Raw genomic sequence first — 14,378 nt, 5'->3', positions numbered from 1 at the left:
CAACAGAAATGAAGCACACTTGACAAGGAACAAAGCAGCTGAGAGCAAATATCCTCAAACTGGTACGTCACATAACTCTCGTTAAAGACTGCAACACTCAATGTTTATAATAAACATTTTTTTTCAGAGGTAAATATCTCACAGGCAATGTGTTTGGCTCACTTTCCTCTTTGCTGGCAATTATAACCCAGCCTTTGCAAAGACAAAAAGAAGGATCCCTCTCCCCTCCCCGAGAGTGTTTGCACTCCCAAGTATAAAGCTTGGGCTGAAAGATAAAGGCAAAACTTTCCGTGTGGGCTCCTGGTTGAAGTGTTTCCTAATGCATTCCCAGCTTCAGAGAGCACCTAATGACTACCTCCAAGGCATTGATGGAGAAGAAGAGCAGGGACAAAAGGTTGAAAATTTCAAAAAGTCAGGTTTGTTTTAAGGAGATTACTGTTTACAGTGCAATATGCATTCAGGGATTAGCCAGCTGATGAAGTGTTTTATCTTTTGACTGCATAGAAGAACCTTGATGTTTGTGAGGCTACAGAACAGGGTCAAAGCAGCACGGGCCTCTGGCATAAACCCAAGAAAATCTGACAGTGCTGCCTCCCTTTATTGTTGAAGTTTCCAGCCTTAGTATCATAGTATCAGTCAGGGTTGGAAAGGCCCACAAGGATCATCTAGTTCCAACCCCCCTGCCATGGGCAGGGACACCCCACACTAGATCAGGCTGACCAGAGCCTCATCCTGCCTCGTCTCAAACACAGCCTTGCCCTATCACAGGAAAGCTCCAGTGCTCTGGACAACCCAGTTCTCTCATCTGAATTTTGCCACCACAGAAATCCAAAATATTATTAGAAGATTACTCAGCTTTATAGCTGTGCAGTTCACATCCAGACCAGGCCACCGCTGTGGCACTGACCTTGGAACATTTCACATACCCAGCTTGGCCCACTGAAATACATCCCTGAGATCCTGCTCTCTTGGAGAAACCAGGAATTGCCAGGGTAGATAGAAGGTCTTTTTCCCTTGGTGATGTTAACCACCCAGCCAAGGAAACCTGTGCACAAAGGTTATCTACTCCTTCAAAATCTAAAGGTCAAAAAACTGAACATGGAGAGCAAGGGAAGGAACATTCAAATTCAAGGTGTGAAAAAAAGACTAGGAGCACTGCCAGAGGTACAGTGTGTTCAGAGCATGTCACAGATTGAAAGGTCAGCCAAGATGGTTGGGTTGGTCAGCAGGTAAAAGGACCCCAAGGACAGCCTGAGGCTACAGGAATAGAGATATTAAAATAATAAAGAAAATCAGGTTTTAACATAAATAGCACTAGAGGCTTTTATTAGCTCCTTGTTCAGGTCTGAGTGAAGAGAAACATTTTCCCAAGGAAGGAACAGTTTTGCCGTGCTTTACCAAGAACTATTCATGTGACAGACACATGAAATAAAACACTTGCTGCAGAAGGAGAAAACCCAAACCCAACCACATCACACCTGCCTTACAATGAACTTCTTTAGCAGAAAGGCAGCAGGACAGATCGCTCCATCCTCCTCCTCCCCCTCCAACACACACACACATCAGCCAGTCTGCCCAGTGCACTCTCCATTAGGCAAACTGCTTTTGCTCAGGAGATGGCTTTCATTTCCCATTTATTGCAGAATCATTGTCTAGAGCACAGAAGAGAATGTAATGACAGCATTTAGCAAAGGTATTGGTTTGATCCTTGCATGTTGTTGCAATTAGATCTGCAATTACAGCATCCTCTCTATTCCTATCTGCTCCGCTATCCTCATTTTCTACTGAGCATCTTTCATCAACGTTATAATTTAACTCTGTAATGTTCTCTCCATTACAGCAGGGCAGTCCCAAAATTCTTGACATTTTTTTCCAACAGCAAACAGGACCCCTGGCAATTCCCATCACACTTGGCTTCCAATTAGCTGCCATTCAAGTCATCCCTGGCAAGATCCTAGAAGTTGCCCTAGCTGTTCAGCTGCAAGGAGGACAAACTTCTGCTTTCATGTTAGGATGGGAAAACTTCATGGAAGCAGGACATCCTTGCAGGCTGTCTTTCCCCTAAAATCCACCACAGAACCTGCCCTTCAAGCCTTTCCCTTAAGGGAGAGTAACTCTCAAGAAGAAAAACAAGTGTGGTAAACACAGCACCAGCTGTATTGGAAAAAAGGTGCAGAAATAAAGGGCAGTACAATTAAGCACTTGATCCTGGAGCTCTCCTCTTTAATTATTTCTAAATATTAATACTGCAATGAAATCAATTCTCAGCGAACAAGTGTTCCCCAGATCCATTTTTTTATATTTCTCCCTATCAAGAGCACTTACTGAAAGCTTTTTCCTCCTAAAGATCTTGTTAGTTTGGCAGGAAACAGAAGTTCTCGCTGAGAAGTCTTCTGTCTAAAGAGAGTCTCTAAAATGTAGTCCTAATTTAATAATTGCTGCAATATCTCCTCACCCCACACAACAGGATATTCCCCAAGCCCCATCAAAAACCTCATCAGAGACTTCCAGATGCCTTGTCTAGCCTTTTTCTAACACCTCTGCCTTCCTGCTTTCTATTAGGAGAGCATTCATCAGAATTACTAACAAGTGGTTCCTCTGGGAATTTCCAAAGTTTACCCAGCTCAGGGCTTCTCTGCTAACTTGCCTTGGGCTTCAGACTGGTATGCTTCCAGGTGCTCTTTACCTTCACCAGTTTCAAATCAACACCAGAACACCAATCCAGCTTTCTCAAAAATATGTCTTAAAAGAAGGATAATTGGGTCTGATGTTCATTATAAACCTAGGAAATTAATGCCCTACAGCAAACTCTGGTGCTGCAGCTTGCAGCTGTGTTTGAGGAGATGCAAGTTTGACAAAGAGAGAGGATGGTGCTTTTTTTCAAAAGGTTGAACAGTTTCCCTTCCTTCTGCCAGCAACAGCCAATTCACCAACCAAATGTGCCTCCTACTGTTGCATAAGTAACTAAAAGAGAAAATATGCTTTATAATCTTAACCACAATCTAGAGCAAGTCCCATGAAAATCTGCTGAAGGCAAGTACAGGATGGTGCCTCTGAAAAATGCCATCCATAAAATAAAGCTTCTTTCCAGCCCTCCCTTCAGCTTCTCTCTTCCCCCTATGCAAAGCCAAAATTTGACCAGGTTGGTCAGTAGCTTGAAGCTAAGGGAAAGGTCTCTTTCCCCAGCATTCACACATCAGAGGTTTACCAGAGAGGTTCAGGAACAGCAGGAATGACAAACTGCCTTGGGAAAATGAGCTTGCTGGAGACAGGGAAAGTGGTCTGGGAGTCAAGATTCCTTGCACAAAGGGTGTGGAGCAGGTAGGTGCTCCCAGATCACAGGGCTCCTTTCCTTCTGAGGCATGTTGAGTCCCCATCCCTGGAGGTGTTTAAAAGCTGTGAAGATATGAAAGTTGGGGATATGACTTAGTGGTGGACTGGGTAGAGTAGGGTTGATGATTGGACTCAATGATCTTGAAGGTCTATTTCAACCTAATGCATACTGTGTTCCAAGGGGAGAACTGAAATAGGCTTCCCCAAGACTAACTCCCCAAGGTTAACTTCAGGGAAAAACCTGAGAGCTGTTCACATAAGCACTATCATCAGCCCTACCAACATCCTCCAGGCACTGAAGCAGTGCTGCTGCAGATCTCCAAGGGCAGCACGCAGCTTCAACTAGTCAGACACTGAGGAGTAGGAGAGCAACCAGCAGCTGTATACTGGAAGCAAGTGAAGAGTAAAACATAGCCTCAGAAAATTTACCAAGCCATCTGACCTTATCTACATGCACATCAACTCAGGCTCTGCTCCTGTTGGTGCTCGTTAGCCCCTCCTCAAGCATACATACACACAATTCACCACAGACCTACTAATTAGTTGAAGGCAAGGGGGTGGGGGGGGAAAAATCAATAAGAAAGAAATTAAAGTTACAAATCTAGCTGCAGTCAGTCACACACCCAGGGAAAATTTGTTCCTGGGGTAAAGTTTATCTAGTGTCATAATTTTATTGAAATCCTATATCTTTCTATTGACTTTTATCGTTTCAAGCTGGATGCCAGAGTTATCATTATTAGACTCTCAGTGTTGCTTGCAGGTCTGAGGTTTGGGTTAGCTTCTTTTATTTTTTTTATTTTTTTGGGGGGGTCTTTTTCCTTTTATAAACAAGCTGTAATTGTCTGGTTTATTGATCAATAAATCTTTCAACTGCCTCTCTTCACTCGGCTCAGTTCTTGTAAAGCCTCCTGCACCGCTCTCAGAAAGAAAATAAAGGGGTTGTTGTTTTTTAAAGAACAGATTGTTTTGTCATTAGCAATGAAAGAGCAGGAATTGTGCTGGTCAGGTCCGATAATGGCTTTTTAATGACAGATTCTAGTCACAGTGAAATCTGCTTTATTTCCACACCACTGAACTTCGACTATTAATCCCCAACCCAAATGCGCAGCTCGCTCGCTCTCTCGCTTCTGCATGGGTTAGAGCCTGGCAGAGGAGACAGACTTTGCAGAGAGGAATCATAATGATATTTCTCACTTGCTGAGGTTTGGTGGGTTTGTTGGGGGTTTTTTTTTGGATGGTACAGAAATATTCCTGCTCCCAGTGTTAGATGAGCTTTTTGTTTAATTAATGATAATTTTTGGAGAATGTTAATAGACTCCTTCATTATAGGAAATCAGTGGCGAGATTTCCCTCTCCTCTTCCTCTCCAGACTCCGAACTCCAAATTAGTTGTAATAAGAGAACATTTCAAAACTGAAGAAAGATGTGGAGCTCCAGCATCAAACAGATGCTATTTGCAATCAGATATAATTTAGCTAACTATTCCTTGTAAAAACACAAATAAAAGAGAAAGATGGCTGCGTAACAGAGGTCTAGGCTTTCTGCCTTTGAACTACACTAATGCATGAAAGAAGGGAGATGGTAACTGGGGCTTGACCAGATATTCAGGATTAGTAAAACCAGCAGCTTGAGATGTGGAAGCATAAACCAAAATATGGTCAGAAAGGACTGAATGCAGGACCTGTTGACAAAATATATCCTTAGGATACTTCAAACCCAGTCACAGTAATCTGGTCCACAATCTTTGGTGCACTCACAAATGGCAGGAGAGATCCTGAATAAAGGACAGACAATCAGACCAACCCTTTTAGAGGAGGAATGGGTGAGAAGATACAGACTCTGCAATTATAAATCAGTATTTTTGTCTCTCCTAAAATGCTTGAAGAAAACATTAACAATCAAATTGCAAGCAACTAGAGAAGAATTAGAGACAATGAACAATCAACTGAGCCTTAATATGAATAACACCAAACCAGTCTAATTTCCTTTTTTGACAGGTAACTTGTCTACTGAATAAAGACAAACAATAAACATCATAAATCTCAACTTCAGTGATGTGTTTATCAAAGAAGAGGATTACAATTCAACATCTCTGTAAGTTAGAGAAACAAACTTTTATCAAGGTGATGAAATTCATGAAAGCAAAGCACGGAGCCCTGTGGAGCAACACACAGCCCAGGTGCCATCAGCAGGCTGCGGTGTCAGTTGGCGTCTACCAATCATCTGCCAAGTACCTTCTCAAAGCTACCCATTTGTGCCTTCCTCACAGGGCACACCTGCATCCTGCTTTAAGCTCCAAGTCATGCAGGCAGCTACACAACAAACTGAGAGGGAATATACACAGTAGTGCTGACTATTAACAGGTTCTGCCTCAACCTGATGGCTGGAGGAATCGATCCATAGTTAAGCCTTACTTTGCAACTCGGCTTCTCTCTTCAAACAAAGCCTGTCTTCACATCTCATTGCCTTACAGAAAATGGGAGGGAAAACATAAAACCAAAGTGACAAGAAGATTCAAAAACTAGGGGCCTGAAGGCAGAGCTGTGTGTAGCTAAAGGCACATTTGGCCAGACTCAGCTATTATGGGTATGCATCTAAGGGAGCTACATCCCCTCAGCTCCAACCCTCTTGGAGCACTGATTAAAAAAGCCCCAAGAGTTCTGTGCCAAACAAAACAAGCAACAATCAAATTACCAAAAACTTTTCAAACCTTCCTTGTCTACAGCAGCATCTACTACCACCAGAAAGCAAATGGCTCCCCTTTCTCTTACCACCCTCAGCCTTCATACTAATCATGCTTAAACCAAAATGCTATATTCCCAAACCTCCAAACAGTTTCCTTCTCAGCTACAGCCACTTCCCAACATTTCTCTCTGTGGCTGACCTATTTTCACATTCCTTTGCAAATCAGAACTGACTGCAGACACATATGTATATACACACACCATTGACTTTCTACTCAAGACTTCAATTAAAACAGCATTTACAAAGAAGCCTGTTAACTCCATGAAAACATCCACCAGATTTCATCAGCCTTGCACTGACAAGAACATTAGGCAATGGGTTTTCCAAAATATCCTTACCTCTTGAAAGTGACTTCCTATACATCAAACTCCTGCTTGCATGTTTCGCCCCTCCAGCCAACATAAGGCTATTGCAGGAGGTGGATTTAACCTATCGAGAAGCCTTTCAGACGTATTGTGCCCTGCAACCAAGGCTTCTCCAACAAAAATATTTATTCTTTCTAAGTCCAAATACCTCCATCTATGCCTAACATGAATAGGAGGGAACCTGGTCAGAAAAACTGATATGCTCTGTAACCACAAGCACACAGCAAGCCAGGAATTAAGCATCCCTATCTTTCCCATCATCTCTCTACAACTGATGGTTTTCATCACTTTTTCTGATGCTCCCATAACAGAACCTTTGTCTTTCTAGGAAAGGTTCCTTATCACCAAGCTTGAACTCCAGCTTTCCTGGAGAAAGCAGCCAAGCAGAGGAAACTGCAGTGAGAAGAGGATAGACCCAGGCAGAGAGCCTCAGAGAAAGATGATCGAATGCTTATTTTAGTTGCCAGAACAAGGTACTCAGGGACGCTCTCAGCTTTCCAAGCACCACTGGTTTTTATAAGTGAGCAGTCTTCCCTTTTCTATATTCTGCATTTTCTATCATTTCTTACAAATTTTGCAGAGACTCTGCAATCTGACTGCTCTTTTGGCAAGCATTCAGCAGGCAGCTTTAAATGTGCACTGCAAATACCTGTGCACCTTACATGCTCTCATATTCTCTAAGTTTTTTGTCCAGATTTATAGTTCTTCCTCTCCCGCTCTCATCCCTCACCTCCACCACTTCTCTGCAGAGGGCTCAGCTTGCCTTATATCCTGGCAATGAACCAGAGCAAATAAATCCACTGTAACTCTTTTAATCTGCCTCTGATAAATCCCCTGCTTACTATCTTCTGGAAAATTGTGCATGGTCTCTAAAAGCCTCATTTCGCTTATAGCACATACATATGCCAGCTGACAAGCAATCATACAACTGACACTGTAGCAAACTAAATATTATCTGACTAAAATACCCCTGGGGTCCTCTTGCTTCACAGTGAGTTTAACATGTTTAGTTATGTTTCCTAACCTCCTGCTGCCATGAAATAATTCTATGATTTTTCTTCATTTAACTCCCTTCTGCTGGAATGCTCACCGCTGCCTGTCTCTCGCACAAGCTTGCTTTTCTCTCTCAGTGTATTTCTCATCACTTCACTCAAAAAACCCCAAACCAACCTCTCCTCCTTCTAGCATCTCTCTTAGCCCCACTGCTCACAGGGTGACAATGCTGCACAAACGTGAAGGTGCCTGATTACAGGACCACAAAATCACAGGGAACGGAATGGAACGGAACAGAACAGAACAGACCAGACCAGGCCAGGTTGGAAGAGACTTTTGAGATGATCGAGTCCAACCTATCACCCAACACCATCTAATCAACTAAACCATGGCACCAACTGCCCCACCCAGTCTCTTCCTAAACACCTCCAGTGATGGTGACTCCACCACCTCCCTAGGCAGCACATTCCAATGGCAAATCACTCCTTCTGTGAAGAATTTCTTCCAAACATAAAGCCTAAAGGGACCTCTGGAGATCATCGAGTCCAACCCCACTGCCAGAGCATAGAATCTAGTGCAGGTCACACAGGAAAACATCCAGACAGGGTTTGAAAGACTCCCCAACCTTCCTGGGGAGCCTGTTCCAGTGCTCCATGATCCTTAAAGTGAGGAAGTTCCTCCTCATGTTAAGGTGGAACTTCCTGTGCTGCAGTTTACATCCACTGCCCCTTGTCCTATCCCAGGGCGCAAGTGAGCAGAGGCTGTTCCTTCCTTCTTGACACCCAGCTCTCAGGCATTTATATGCATTTATTATATATATATATTTCTTAGCTCTATTATATTTATTAGATTTATTACATATATATATATATTCTTATTAGATCCCCTCTCAGATGTGGTTCTAATAAGCCCATGTAGAAGATGAGCTCATTCAACTTCTTGCTGATCTTCTGATTCAGCAAAAATCAGTCTTCACACACAAATGTCTTATCACAGGAATATTCTGAGGCAAGCAAAGCAAACAAGAAGAAAGGAAATAATAACTAAATTAGAGGTGGTTCTAAAGCACAGGTAAATCACCACTATCAAAACCAGGAGGCTAAATATGTGTTTTGACAGCTCATCCCTGCACTGGGGTGGAGCTTGACAGAACGCTGCGCTGCTCGTCTCCAAGCACTGTGCCTCTAGCACGGGGCCACTCCCTGCCTGACACTGTGTGCACAGTTCACATTTGAAAAATGGCCATTTCTTTACAAACTAAAATAAATTAATACCATACCTGCTTCAGCCTAGCCACTAGATTTCCATCGCTGGCAGAGGGAAGGCATACGACTGACAAAGAAATAAATTCATCCTTACTTACTGACAAGAAAAACTTATATTTTATTCATCTAGTCAAAAAAAGAGAGAGAGAGAAAGAAAAAAGTCTTATTCAACCCTGAAAAGTTTTTGTGAGGGTGCATCAGATTCTACTATTCTGCCGGTGTCTACAGCACATAAAAATTCAGCCCTATGTTCATTCCTTGCCCTCGGATTTCTTTTTCCTCCTGCCTACTAAGTAACCCAGATATTGGCCTCTAAACCTCTTAACAGGCAGTTTCCTGCAGTTTTAACCACTTAAATATCATTAACTTGGGAGAAAAGTCAACAGAACTGTGCTCTAAGCTGCTGCAGTTACCTCTGCAAAAATAGAGGAGGAGGAATTGCACCACTGTGTTAGTCCATTCCTGGGGTACTCAGAACTGAACCAGGAGGACCAAGCTCTCACAAAGCTCTCTCTGACAAAGCTCTCAGATTTTGAGAGGACAGGGGGGAAAGAAAAGATCAAAGGCCTGAGCTGATGTTATCAGCTTAACACAGCACATTTCACTGAACTTGAAAAGTAATTTCTTGGTCCTTGTAGGATGTGTCAACAGCTGGAGCTTTGTAGCATAGAGAAAAGAAGACTAAGGGGGGATCTTTTCAATGCTTACAAACACTTAAAGGGTGGGTGTCAGGAGAATGGGGCCAGTCTTTTTGCAGTGCTGCCCAGTGACAGGACAGGAGGTAATGGACACAAACTTGAACAGAGGAAGTTCCACCTAAACATAAGAAGAAACTGCTTTACTTTGAGGGTGACGAAGCACTGGAACAGACTGCCCAGAGAAGTGGTGGAGTCTCCATCTCCGGAGACATTCAAAATCCACCTGGATGCTGTCCTGTGCAACCTGCTCTGGCAGTGAGGGTTGGGCTCAGTGATCTCCAGAGGTCCCCTTCAACCATTCTGTGATTCTATGCTTTTTTGAAAAAGGCCTTTTAGCTCCAGAATATACATCACCTCTCTGCTTTACTGGCAAGTATTAATAATTCCCCATATTTTACTTCATTCATAAAACATTCCCTCTACTACCTCCAGGGTATGAAAGATCAGCAATTTCAGTAAGAGTTTCAGAATTATACATCAAGTGATCTCCTAGGTCACCCACAGCACATCTGCATCATCTTTAAAGGACTGTCGAGGGTATAGGGAACACAGCTCCTTGCCCTCACAGCTTAGTGACACCTCCTTAGGCAGAGGACACTATGCAGAGAACACTGAAAAGCCTGGCTGTGTACCTGCTGCAATAGGACTGTGCCAGGCTAATGAGATAAATATAGAATTACTCTGGACCCCTGGGATCATCAAGTCCAACCACTGATCCTACTCTACAAAGTTCACCCCTAAACCATATACCCAAGCACCACATCTAAATGACCTTTAAACACATCCAGGGATGGTGACTCAACCACCTCCCTGGGCAGCCTGTTCCAATGTCTGACCACTCTTTCTGTTAGAAAATGTTCCTAATGTCCAGTCTAAACCTACCCTGGTGCAGTCAGAGGCCATTCCCTCTTGCTCTGTTGCTAATTACCTGCACCCTAACGCCCATGAAGCCCACAGACAGAGAGACACCATCACACCATGTCTGACAGAATTTGCAAGCCATAGGGTGGAATGTATCAGCACAAAAAGTCTTTCTTTTGGATGGGGCACTCTGATCTAACTGAAGATGGCCCTGCTCACTTCAGGGGGGTTGGACCTTTAAAAGTCCCTCCCAACCCAACCCAGTCTGATTCCATGTAGAATAGAGGGTAAAAAACCCCGAAGAGCTCCCACACACAACAGCACACTGAGAGCCCACCCAGCCCTCATGTTCAATCTGATGATGAAGAAGCAGGAAGCATTTTGTTAAGTACAGGAGGCACAGTGTGCAACTTCCATACTACATAAGCCATCTGTAAGGCAAAAAGAATCCATAAACATCATCATCTTGAAATGATAACAACACAAAGGGTCATTTCTTAGCCAAGCCAAGCTCCCAATGGTAAACCATCTTAAAAATCAGTTTGTTTACTCACACCCAGTGATTTGCCCAGGGCAAAACAATAACAAACCATCACTTTGAACTACAATTCTGTGATTTACCTGTATGTGGTCAAAACACTCATTTCACATGACACAACACACATTCCATATTACCCAGATGCTGTGGGTTCCATGTTTTAACTTGCCCTCTTTGAAACCATGAATGAACAGTAGTTTTAAAGCTTTGAGTGTATTCAGCCAACTAAAAAGGTTAAAAACAGAAAACTGCACCAAGCAACACTTCCTCAACCTTTTTTTCTTTCTGTTAAGATCAGTTTATTCTCTCAACCCAGAGCACAGTTCAGGCAACACCCACACAATGTCTCATTAGCTTAATCAAGAGTCATCTTCAGGGCTGTCTGACAGCCAGCAAGTAAACACCATGAAGCTTGGCTACTCTTTAACCTTGTGAACTGCACTTCTGAAAGTTTTCTGCATTTAATAAGGGAAATGTGCCACCTCAATGCTCTGCATTGCAGCTTCTTGAGCAGAGGTTTGTCATATGCTGGCACTGGAATCCCGTACAAACATCAGTGTCGGCTGGCAGAGAAGACCAAATGGACAAATGGAATGAAGCTGGAGCTGGGGACATTCAGGCTGGACGTGAGGAGGAAGGTCTTCACTGTGAGAGTGGTGAAGCCCTGGAATGGGTTGTCCAGGAAGGTGGTTGGGGCACTGCCTCTGGAGGTGTTTAAGACCAGGCTGGATGAGGCTCTGGCCAGCCTGATCTAGTGTGTGGTGTCCCTGCCCATGGCAGGGGGGTTGGAACTAGATGATCCTTGTGGTCCCTTCCAACCTTGACTGATTCTATGATGCCATGAACCACTCCTCTGTGCCTGGGACCCTGTTCCTCTTAAGATCCAGATCCAGCAAAGAACAGAATTGGATTTTACAAACCAGGTAGAAGGACCACATCATATTTATGGTGCTTTACTACCATCCCAGTCACACCTCTACCTTGGTCTGCCCCATTCAAAACAAACAAAGCCCAACAAAAACATTTAATAACTACTTTTTTAAAATGAAGCTCCCATTGACAGCTCCCCCAGGCACTTTCACTGATCATATAAATATCATCATTTCCTGACCTTGCCAGTTATTTGATGGAGATTAATCCCATTGCTTTATTTCACTGCTTGAAAATATATTTTCTTTTATCAGTCTTTAATTTGCCACCTTTCAGCTTCATTTGAACATCTTTGTTCTTGCACAGCACAGATAGGGAAAACAGCAGCTCCCAAACAACTTCTCTGAACCATTCCTTCATTTGACTCTGTGCTTTCAACTTGTCACCTCTTCTCCAACTACTTTTTAAGGTAAACAATCTTCATTTTTTCCAGCATAACTGCTTTTCTTGTCTTTCACACTCTCATCACTGGTTTCTGACTGCTGCTCTCATTCTGCAACATCTTTAGCTGAAGTGGGTTGATGACAAACAATGAAGACGCACTGCAAGTCACTGGTACCATCCCTGCCACTCTCTGCAAGCAACTGGTACACCCTCACCCAGTTCCTGGCTAGCTCTAAAGAGATCATGAACACCCAGTTCCTGGCTAGCTCCAAAGAAATCATGATCCCAACACAGAATCACAGAATTTCAGGGGCTGGAAGGAACCTCGAAAGATAACCCAGTCCAACCCCCTGCCAGAGCAGGATCACCTACACCAGATTACACAGGAACACATCCTGTCCAGCAAACTCTTTAATATATGTTACCCACAGATCCCACTCCACCAGCACATCTCCACATACAAGGATCCCTAAAGTGTATTCACTGCCAACTGCTTAACAGCTTCAGAGGGCTCAGCCCATCGTCAGAGGAGCAAGACAAGATGCTCTCCCCACAAGCTGCTGAGCCAGGAGATGCCAAAAGCCCCAAGATTCACAGTTCAGGAACATGGCAGGCAACAACCTCCTCAGCCACACCAACAGAGAACAGAGGGGCAGAGGATGCACATCTGCACTCAAGAAACAACTTCCAGTTCTTCTGATGACATTACTTTAAAACAGCCTACAAGTTAGTAGAATAGAATAGAATAAAATAGAATAGCCAGACCAGACCAGGTTGGAAAAGACCTTTGAGATCATTGAGTCCAACCTATCACCCAACACTATCTAATCAACTAAACCTTGCCACCAAGCACTCCATCCAGTCTCTTCCTAAACACTTCCAGTGATGGTGACTCCACCACCTCCCTGGGCAGCACATTCCAAGCAGACCTAATATGAGCTGCCACTGGGTGAACACTTCCCTTTTAGTGTCACCAGAGTGCTGGTGAATTCAGGCAGATGAAGCCACGTTCCTTTCCTTGCTCTCCCTCCACTGACTCTGCAACATTAAGTCAATAAAAATCTTGCCTCAAAACTGTGCTGACATCAAGAATGTTATGCTCAAACCATTAGACAAAACGTGAAGCACTGAAGTCACGCTTCATTAAAACCAAGTGGGAAAATCACTTCACCAGAAGAAAAGCATTATTTAGGAAATACATTCATTATATACATCTGAAGGAGAATAATGATTGAATGTGTGAGACCAAGCTGAGTCTAGTTGAGAAATGTCTTTGCCCACAGCAGGGAGGTTGGAGTAGATGACCTCTCTGGTCCCTTCCAAGCTAAGCCAACTTATGATGCTATGAATTAATATTTGATCACAAAATTATGCACACCTCTTTCTATATTTTATTTTCAACAAAAAAAAACAAAACACCAAAAACCACACAGCAATAAAGACTACAGCCACAGGATCAAAAAAACCCACAATCTACTTTGCTGCAAACTAAACTCATTGGTTTGCTGTCATCCTAATGAACGTATTAGAGAACAAAAGGGACTATCAGCTTTGCTACCTCCAGGCACAACTTCATCAAAGTGACTGGAGTATGGTGTCATTACAGGAATGATAGGCAAAAGAAAAGAGACAAAAACAGAGGGAAGAAGTCTCATTCTGCCACAAAACATGATGGAAACAGCTGGGAAATCACAGACAGTTAATGCAGAAGATGAATTCCTACTTCCACACAGCAACACACCCACAATGTAGAACGTTCTGGATAACTTGGGAGGCACTCCAGCTGAAATTTAGCCTTCCTCAGGTTCCACATCCCAGACAGATAATCCAAAGGATACTCCATGCACCAAAGGCAGAAGAACAGAAGTTTTAGTTTGCAATCAGGTAAATCCTCAAGAAGACAGAACGTGAGAACAGACCCATTTGCACAGCAGTATTGAAATACACAACAATCATCACTAAATTTCTCCTATCTCTGGGAAAAAAGTCCATTGTGACATGCCAGGAAATACTATCAGAGAGATTTTATTATTTTAGATTAGATTTAAAAGAAAAAAAGGTTTAAAATGCAGTCTCATATATCTCTGTTGCTAAATCTGGTTCTTCTCTTTCCACTTGTGAAATACTGTTTAATAAAATGCCTTTCTCTCTCACTGCCTCACAACAAACCCAGCCAGCATCTCCTGACTCAGTACAACCCTTCTCAAACACAGCTTGATCTCATCAACGAATGCTAGATGAGATGATACCATTTTCATGTAGCCTCT

The 14,378-nt window shown here is 43.1% G+C and overlaps 1 protein-coding gene across 2 annotated transcripts in view; it reads right to left on the bottom strand.

Moving 5' to 3' along the window:
• MAD1L1 (mitotic arrest deficient 1 like 1) overlaps positions 1–14,378 on the bottom strand; it is a 413,753-nt gene that overhangs the window by 235,249 nt on the left and 164,126 nt on the right. The window lies entirely within an intron of this gene.

The sequence above is a fragment of the Dryobates pubescens genome, chromosome 4 (genome assembly GCF_014839835.1).
Source record: "Dryobates pubescens isolate bDryPub1 chromosome 4, bDryPub1.pri, whole genome shotgun sequence".
Lineage (NCBI taxonomy): Eukaryota > Metazoa > Chordata > Aves > Piciformes > Picidae > Dryobates > Dryobates pubescens.
The sequence above is the reverse complement of the archived record's forward strand: the minus strand, read 5'-3'. Positions and strand labels throughout refer to the sequence as shown.